Source organism: Natrix helvetica, assembly GCF_964273705.1.
Source record: "Natrix helvetica genome assembly, chromosome: 1".
NCBI classification, from domain to species: domain Eukaryota; kingdom Metazoa; phylum Chordata; class Lepidosauria; order Squamata; family Natricidae; genus Natrix; species Natrix helvetica.
In genome coordinates, this window is record NC_138548.1 from 28526441 (window position 1) to 28536620 (window position 10180).

Here is a 10180-nt window from a genome sequence, read left to right on the forward strand (position 1 = left end):
TTCTGTCCAGCTGACTGCTAGTCACCCCCTTCTTCTCTTTTCTTTCTCTTTCCCAACACCAGAGCCTTCCACAGTGACCCAGGTCTTCGCATAATATGTCCAAGTATGATTTTCTTCAAGTGATAAGTCTATTTGATTTATTCGAGGATCGACTGGTTTTGTTTTCTTGGCTATCCATGGTATTCTCCGGAGTCTTCTCCATCACAAAGTTCAAAAACATCATTACTTTTTCTAGATTGCCTCTTCAAATCCAACTTTCACTTCTATAGAGGGTCACAGGGAAAATCGTTGCCTACCCAATTCTGATCTTTATCTGTCAATATGCAGATTCGAGGAAGCCAGCATTTAACTATAGAAAAGAAGTGTGCATTCATTGCCTTGTTTTGTGAGCTATTTGTGTGAGTTAACCTCTACCATCCTTGAAAAAGGTAAAGGTTCCCCTCGCACATAAGTGCTAATCGTTGCCAACTCTAGGGGGCGGTGCTTATCTCCATTGCAGCCAGCGCTGTCCGAAGACATCTCCGTTGTCATGTGGCCAGCATGAGTAAACACCAAAGGTGCATGGAATGCTGTTACCTTCCCATCAAGTGGTCCCTATTTTTCTACTTGCATTTTTACATGCTTTCAAACTGCTAGGTTGGCAGAAGCTGGGACAAGTAATGGGAGCTCACTCCATTACATGGCGCTAGGGAGTTGAACCACTGAATTGCCGACCTTTCTGATCAACAAGCTCAGCATCTTAGCCACTGAGCCACCATTCCCTCTACCACCCTTTACAATGGTATATAATATTATAGAAGTTACTCTTGTATGGTGAGTTTCCAGCCTTTTGAACAAGATACCTAGCAAATCAGAGAAAAACAGCTACCAACTGAATAGAACTGAAAAGAACAGTTAAGACAATGTAAAATGTTTAGCATGTTCAACTTTCAAAGAAAAATGGGAGGGAAATGGACTAGTGATAATTGCTAATTATTAGTTAATTAGGTTGATAATTAAAGCAAAATATTCAGATAATGAGTAATTGGCCTTCAAAACCTGACCTTCTATTTCCACTATTTATCACATGTTCTTCTTTAGCAGTTCATTTGACTGTACAACAAGTTGTCCTAATGATGTTATCTAATTTGGGTAATAAAACATCTCCAAGAAAAAAACTAAGCTCAAAGAGCACCAAGGACCTCTCTATGCAACGTTACCTGAATATTAGGCGTATTTAAGTCTAGCTGAATATTGGGTGTATTTAAGCCTTTCGTGTAACATGACACGTCTCCCCCCCACTCTCCCAGAAGTAACAATAAAAAACACAACGAAACGGAAAACAGTGTTAAATCCTCCAATTTTACTACATTTAAAGGGTAAATGAAATGAAATCAAAAGTAAGCCCTTGTCCTGACCTTGACCCATATTTTCTTGGAAAATAGCACACCATTCAAAAGCCAAGGATGTACCTCAGTCTGAAAAATACACACCTCTTTTTTAGTCTTAGCTTAGATTCTCCCAATCCAGTGTTCTTGTGATACGCAGCTCTTCAACTGTCAAAATTCCATGTAATCGTTTCAGCGCATTTTGAAGGCAACAGATGGTTAAAATAGGTGACTTATTCTCCCCTTTCCCAGGGGATTTCAATTTTGAACAAAGGAAAGGCTGCACAGAAGCTAAAGGTAGATTGCAAAACTGTTTCTCAGTCTTACAGGCTTTGAGATGCATGTATTTCAACTCCCAGAATTCCCCAGCCATGATGGGATTTGAAACCTACACATCTTAAAGTTGTCAAAGTTGAGAACCCCTGGGCTAAAATACTCCATAAAATAAATAACCCAGTCTGAAGGATTTTCCCCACCCCACCCCACCTCTTGCCTGTAATTGGTCCCCTTAGCACATAACACAGCCTTGGCAAGACAGCTGCGTCCAAGCTGGAGACAGTTTTGCCAGGGTTGTTGACAAACCGAAGATGGTTTGGGCAAAGAAGGATCTTGAAAAATTATGGGTTTGGAATGTTTTCCTGCTATTGAGGCCTTTCCAGCTGTAATTATATGTTGCATACAGTGCAACAGACAGTCCTGACATTTTGCAAGCACAAATCCCAGACCTTTCCCAGGAGAAATTTAAATTGGCTCTGGGACATAAACAAGGCACGGACTTGGCTTCAGGCAGATCCTTTTGAGAAGGGAGAGTGTGACATAGCCCCAAACAGACATTGTTTTCATATGTTTGAGCCCTGATTCTTTGTGATACCCCAAAAGTAGCTGTGCTTCCATTGCACAGCTGCTAACTCCTTCAGCCCCAAACAAATATATCAAAATACTCTTAGGTTATGTTTTTAAAAATGGATGCATTCTTAGTGCTGTATCTTATAGTTAAGGGTATTTATGGCCCTGAGCCAAGTCCAGAGACTCTGAAATACCAATATTCCTTCCCGTCAAGAAACCTACAGATTTATCTCCCAATTGTCACCATGAGACTTGTGACCCTTGGCCCCACTCCTCCAGCTCATTCACCAAGCAACACCCCTGTGACATGAATTACTAGGTTAGCATTTGCAACAGTAGAGTTCCATATATGTGGGTAAAACTATCTTCCTGAACAACAAGTTCTGAATCTCTAGCTGGGTTTGTATGGCAGATTTATCCATAGTTAACTATATCCATCAAATTAACACACTTTTCTGGAATCAAATAGCCCCACACTTTGTATCACTCACACCATAGCCCCAAACACCAAGAGCTGCACCAAGAGCTTCACTGATTGCAAGGCACTTACTGTTTACAGATATTATGCCAATTCTATGATGCAGAAGAATTTTTCATGCCTACTTCCAGCTTTTTTTCTTAGGGATCACTGGTTTCTCTCCCAATATGTCTCTCACAAGCTCCTATTTTAAGGTGCCTGATGGACAACAAAGTCCTAAGGATTTGCAATTTCCTTCCCCGGCCACAGGGGAAATAAGCTGCTCTAACTCATGGTTCTTTAACTGCACTCTTTCTACAAAACCTCAAGGAACGTGCACTCCAACATTCTGAGAAAAAACAACAACACTACTCTTATTTCGCATTAGGCAAAATTAAGAAATCACATCTAGAATTCATTGTGAGAAGACAAACAAGCTTCTTTTCTTTAAAAGCAGACAAAGAAAAGATAACTTGTTAGAGACACCCACCCCTTTTAAATATGGATACGCTGAGCCCGTGTCTGCTCTTTGATTGTTAGATTTCAGAGACATACACAACAGTTTTGATGGAGCGCTTTCAGCTTCTCTTTTGGCATGTTACCCTCCACTGAACTCCCAGGCTTAAGGGAGGTGAGTGATGGTGCTTCACAAGCATTTCACAAATCTCAGACATTTTGCTTTTTACACCCTATTTCTGTTCTCAAGAAGTTTAGCTATCACTATGCCAGAAAATGGAGGGAGACACATCTTTGAACATTCATATCAGAGTATATTTTGCAACTATGGAGTCTAAATATAAAATAAAACCTAAAACCGCATGATGTGCATTTTAGCATATGTCCCATTCCAGACCAAGCAAGCTATACATGTGTCACTTTCCTTAAACGGATTGGAGCACTCATCAAATCAATTGTATAGATAATTTAATTAAAGTGTGGAACAATCTGTGCTTATCAAAAAGGATTACTACTTGCAATAAAGCTTATCTGTGATAAGTTGCATATGCTGAGTTTATTGCATTAATATATACTTCTGTTGTCGACTCATTTTGGTTCGGAAACTTCAATTTCCTCTTTGCCATGAATGGATTAACCTGGCTTTATGAGAAGCAGATAAAATATTGTACTTCAGAACTCTAAGAATCTGAAGGTTCTTGAGTATCTGAAAAGCTGTTCCTAATATTAAAAAAAGAGCTAGTTCTTTTCCTACCTGGTGCCAGAGAAATCGTGGTCTTCACCGTGGCTTCAGGAATTAAATCCAGATTGTTGATCTATTGAGATGGGTGCAATAACCAGCAGAAGTTTTCAAAATCTCCCTTGAAAGGTAGCGTCCTCTGGATCAGTCACCTTTCCTGATAACTGATAGGTATCTAGAGCTGGAAGGCATGGGAAAGAGAGGAAGGAGGTTACACGAAACATCTACCCCCATCTTTACTGCTAGCAGAGCATCAAATGGGGTGTTATTCAATGGAAATTACTGTATTATTAAGAGAAGGCCAACCCTTTTCTGGTTGGCTTCCAAATTCTCATTAGGCATGTTCTTACCTGTTGCTAAAATGGCAATGTGAAACAGAAGAAGAAGATAGAAAAAAGTCGAGAATCCACACAAGGTTCAGATGAAGCTGATTTGGGAGAAGCATGATCTAGTCAACTTCTGTCTTTTGAGCGGACTAAAATGAAAAGAAAAAGTATTATGCTTCCATGGGTGCTGTGAGTTTGCCTATAGACTTAATTTCTTGCGATGCAGATTAACAACTAGTAGGCAACCACAAATCAAGCTGTGACTTGTTTCCCCCAAAGAAGGGAAGGGACAGCTGGGATTAGGGAGGCTAGGAAGAATGTGGTTTGCTTAGTTATGAGCAGCATACACGGAAGAGTCAAATGATGACAGACACATAATTGCAGTTCCTTTATGTCTAATACCCTAAGATAGTGTGTTCAAGGCGAACTCCTTTTCCATTGAGATCAAGAAAGACGGTTACCTCAAGTCAGTCAATTGCTCTCTATTATTTTTTCTGTATTAAACAATTAGATTACAGAGCTTAACATCTGCTTTTGGAATGCTTCTGCACCTTGGAGGGCTTTCAGGTACATAGAAAGTAACCTCGGGAAGTTGCCGGTGGCAAAGAACCCTGCTCTATTTTGTTTTTCAACACCTGCTTACACTTTTGTGACTGGCACGCTTTCCATGAAGTCTATCCATCTCAGTTCTGTAAAAACAGGAAAGATAGTCTACAGAGATTCTCAGTCACCCAGGTCATGGCTGTCCCAAAGGTGCTTTTTCAGGAGGCAACTGGCCTTTCTTATTTTTTCTTTTGAAGATGTTTTGCTTCTCATCCAAGAAGCTTCTTCAGCTCTGACAGGATAGTGAGGAATGGAAGGATTTATATTCCACTCCATTCAAAAGAGGAATGGGGGTTAATAGGAAAGTGCAGATCCAAGTGCAGATGTGAGGATTATCAAATCCCTGTTTGTTCATATCTACCATGTTTCCCTGAAAATAAGACAGGGTCTTATTTTCTTTTCACCCCCCTCTCCCCCAGAAATAAGTGCTTGGCCTTATTTTTGGGGAGGTCTTATTATTTTTGAGGTGCAGGAGGAGGCGAGCATGGTCACCTCATGGCTGCTGCTGTGTTGCAATAATTTCGGGAAGGCCTTATTTTTTGGGGAGGGCTTATTTTAGTACATGTGCTCAAAAGCCTGATTGGGCTTATTATCCGGGGAGGTGTTATTTTTGGGGAAACAGAGAGTACCCCAAGAGCACATATTCAAGGCAAACTCTTCCTCACAAAAGCGAACAATTGCAGAAACCCTCTTAAATAGTCATTTACTCACTAACGTCTTAAATATTTAACAATTGAATTAGGGAAGTTCGAAAGTGCGCAGAAGGAAATTTTACAAAGATGCTTGTTGAAGAGGAAGCGTCATTCTTATGGTTATTTCTCCTCAAACTTAATTGGGTTTCTTCACGCATACCTACTGGTATACCGTCCATGAATCAGTCTCTGTTTTACTTCTGTCAGATACGAACAGTAAGCATTTCTGTTCAACCCAGGATGAACAGGAGGATTGTCAGCGACTTTGGAAATCAGAAGAACTCTTTAAAAATGCACTGTTTTTGTTCTTAGGATGTGTTCCACAAAGACAATGATCCATAAAATAAAATAATTTTGTACAGTTACCATGATTACTAGTGAGGAAACCTCACCAGCAGACGTGAACAGGGCATTGCTGAATTCACAAACATCAAACATTTCTGAGCATTTTAGAAAGTCTTAATTTTCTAACTGGCTTAAACCCTGGCTAGATTGAGAGGCTTTGGGTTTACATGCCTTCCATTCCTGAGACTTTGCCATCTTTGGTACTGGATGGGGTTGTGCTGCTGCTAATGAACAATCTGGATGCACAATCTGGGGTTTCCTGGACTCATGAAGTCTGCTCAAGGAGCAGGTGGCAGTTGTGGCTAGCAGCTTTGTGTTGTGGACCACTTGTTCCTGCTCCTGGATTGGGAAGCTGTGCTCATGGTCTCTCGTACCTTGGTCACCTCCTGGGTGGATTATTGCAATGCATTCTACACCTTTGAAGAGTATTTGGAAGCTTCAGCTGCTATAAAATGCGATGGCGCTGGCAGTTGTTGTAATAATATGAAGAATAATCTTGAGAAATGAATGAAAAGATGCCGTTTAGGGGAGGAGCCCATAGTTGAATAATGGACAAAGAAAGAATTCCCCCCAAATTTATCAGGTGTTAAAAAGAGGAGGTGAGAAATTTGTACTTTCAAACTTGCAAGATTCTGTTAATGTAGACTTACAATAAAGTAGAAACATCTGGTCATGTTTCCTGCCTGGCCTACTTGGGAGGATGACATCAATGATGCAAATTTGAAAGTATAAAATCTTCCACCATCTCTTTATCACCTGATAAATAGGATGGATCCTCTTCTAAGTTTATCTATTATTCAGCTATGGGCTACCTCCTCCTCCTCTTTTATCTAATTGATCCCCATGCAGAATCTCTTCCCTTCATTCTCAAGGTCATTCTTGCCTACTATTACCATATGTATGCTCCTAGGATGGCCCATATTACACTCTGCGGGCTGCATCAGTTGCCAGTTTACTTCCAGATGTTATTAAAATGCTGTTTTTGACCTTTAAAGCTCTTCATGACATGGGGCCAGAGTATTTGAGAGACCACCTCTTCCTATTTATGCCCTTCCATCAGGTCCCGCATGTTATGAGTCCCATCAGTTAAGGAATAACTTCTGACGAGGTCCTGGAGATAGGCCTTTTCTGCTATGGCACCCACATTGTGGAACATCATTGCCCCCCAAGATGAGTTAAGCCCCATCCCTGCAAACCTTCCAGATGTGCCTCAAAATGTGGCTGTGTCCACAGACTTGGAGATTTCAGGAAAATGGAGAACTGGTCCGATGGCTACATTGTGTGTAATATCAAAGATGCTCCCTCCTAGTTTTTAAAAAAAATAACATTAATGAATTTTTAAATTATGAATAGTTTTTTGAAGTTTGTTTCTTTTATGGTCTTTTTCTATTGTTCCTGCCAATCACATTTGTGTGACGGGTCGCTATATAAATGTGATAAATAAACACACACTGGGATTTCGACTCGTTACAATAATATATTGATACTGTTAATTGTTGCTGTTAATCTATCCCATAAATTGTCTGCATTTGCTTAACTAAACTACTTTCCACTCCCATCCTCCTCTACTGTCTCGTCCCCCTTTAAATCCTTTATCTGTTTAGCCACTACATGCATCTGGTGAAGTGAGCTATAGTTCACAAAATCCTTTGCCTTTTAATAAAAATGTGTTGGTTTGAAAATGTGCTGCCAGATTCCTGGTTTTCAACTGCAGTGTAGTGTATCTGTACCCTGAAGCTACACTGGGCCACACACATATAGTCACACAGACCAAATCGTGGAGTAAATATGTGTTTATTTTTAAAAGCCTTATTCCCTGGGCATTATTTCATGACCACTCAGCAGGAAATGACTTGATTTCCTAATTTAAAATGCAAAACAAAACAGGCTTCGATGTTTTAATTATGCATTTCAAAGCACGGTGCTCCCAGATCCTTTGGAGATAAGAAGAATGTCACAATAACAAAATCTGGGGGAAAAAAGCAAACGGAATCACTTGTAACTCCAGCTGTCATGAAAAAGAGTCCATCCAGATAACAGAACAAAAATTCTCAGCATTTTGCCAGAAGCATCATCATTCCAAAAGCTGTTTTCTTCCCTTCCCTTTTGCCTCTTCATACATACTCTCACAAACACACACATGAACATACAGAGAGAGAGGTTTAATCAGCCCTTTTTTGAACTTTAGGTAAAGGTAACTTCCCCTCACGCATATATGCTAGTTGTTCCCGACTCTAAGGGATGGTGCTCATCCTGTTTCAAAGCCGAAGAGCCAGTGCTGTCTGAAGATGTCTCCGTGGTCATGTGGCTGGCATGAATAAACGCTGAAGCCGCACGGAACGCTGTTACCTTCCCACCAAAGGTGGTTCCTATTTTTCTACTTGCATTTTTATATGCTTTTGAACTGCTACGTTGACAAGTAATGGGAGCTCACTCTATTACATGGCACTATGTAAAAAAGATGAGGAGACTCTAGAAAGAGTGCAGAGAAGAGCAACAAAGATGATTAGGGGACTGGAGACTGAAACATATGAAGAACGGTTGCAGGAACTGTGTATGTTTAGCTTAAGAGAAAGAAGGACTGGGGGAGACATGATAGCATTGTTCCAATATCTCAGGGGTTGCCACAAAGAAGAGGGAGTCAAACTATTCTCCAAGGCACCTGAGGGTAGAACAAGAAGCAATGGGTGGAAACTAATCAAGGAGAGAAGCAACTTAGAACTGAGAAGAAACTTCCTGACAGTTAGAACAATTAATCAGTGGAACAGCTTGCCTCCAGAAGTTGTGAATGCCCCAACAGTGGAAGTCTTTAAGAAGATGTTGGATAGCTATTTGTCTGAAACGGTATAGGGTTTCCTGCCTAGGCAGGGGGTTGGACTAGAAGACCTCTAAGGTCCCTTCCAACTCTACTATTGTATTGTACTAGGGATTTGAACCGCCGAACTGCCGATCTTTCTGATCGACAAGCTCAGCGTCTTAGTCAATGAGCCACCCTTTTTTGAACTTAGGAGTGGTAAATTCAGTCCTTGGTAAGGAAATGGGCTCCACTACTGATATCCATGTAGAATATCAGAGCCACAGAAATCCTACAGCAAAAACAGTTATTATTGATCTACCTTCCTTCCCTTGCAAAAATACATTCCCTTGTTGAAATTTCAAAACCTCCAAATTACAGTGTGATCCACAAAGAAAAACAAATCTTTCTATTTTCCCATGCATTCAGTGTCGTCGTATAAGCATTTGATCTTAATCCCCAATTGCTTTCAGTTATTATGGTTATTGGAGCAATACTATCTGTGATGTCAGGAAATTCACACTTGCAAAGCACATATATGTTCTGATAAAGGCATACAGGTAGTCCTTATTTAACAACCACAATAGGGACTGAGAACTTGGTTACTAAGTGAAGTAGTCACTAAGTGAAATTGTGATACTGCTTTCGATTTTACTTTAGTTTTCCTTTGCTTTACAAACCTGCAGAGCTTATAAATGTGAGGCTTGATCATAAAGTTACGTTTTCATCACTATCATAACTACAACAGTCACTAAACAAGCCAGTTGCTAAACAAGGATTACATATATGCTGGGCAAGTGACAAAGTAAGCTCACTGAACTCCTTAGTTCTTCCTTCCTTCGTTCCTTCGTTCCTTCCTTCCTTCCTTCCTTCCTTCCTTCCTTCCTTCCTTCCTTCCTTCCTTCCTTCCTAAACACCTTCAGCTGGGCTAAATTCCAGATTTATTCTCTTCAATAACATCCCAAACCAATAAAATTCTGAAGAAATTCTTGACCTCCTGAACATATTACTCCTCAATTTTTATTTTTATGAAGGAAGAATAACTTTCTGGAAATTGCAAACTAGATTTCAATAAACCATTCAATTGAATCATTGCTGAGTTGAAATCTGCCAATTCAGCTCTAAAAGACATGGGCAGTTTTAGTTATCCCGCAGGACAGACAGAATCGGAAAGACTGTCCATTGGAAGCATCATTTTTCCCCCATGCAAGTGCTGGAATATCAAGAGGATGGTGGCGCAAGGAAGATGTGATGACTGCTATCAAGGAAGCTCCCGCAGTACAGCTAGTCCTCAACTTATGACCATAATTCAGCCAAACTTTTTTGTTGCTAATCAAGACAATTGTTCAAGTGAGTTTTGCCCTATTTTATGACCCTTCTTGCCACACTTGTTAAGTGAATCACTGTAATTTTTAGGTTAGTCACCCAGTTGTTAAGTGAATCTGGCTTCCCCATTGACTTTGCTTGTCAGAAGGTCACAAAGAGTGACTACGTGATCCAGGGACACAGCAGCCGTCATAAATATGAGTCAGTTGCCAAGCATCTGAACTCTGAT

General features: G+C 40.4%; 1 protein-coding gene across 1 annotated transcript in view; it reads right to left on the reverse strand.

Annotated features, from left to right (window-relative positions):
* Positions 1 to 4092, reverse strand: part of FRMD6 (FERM domain containing 6) — a 133639-nt gene extending 129547 nt beyond the window's left edge. The window contains exon 1 of the mRNA XM_081933899.1: positions 3881 to 4092. The gene's annotated coding sequence lies outside the window, so the exon portion shown is untranslated. The remainder of the gene's footprint in view (positions 1 to 3880) is intronic.
* Positions 4093 to 10180: the final 6088 nt, after the last annotated feature.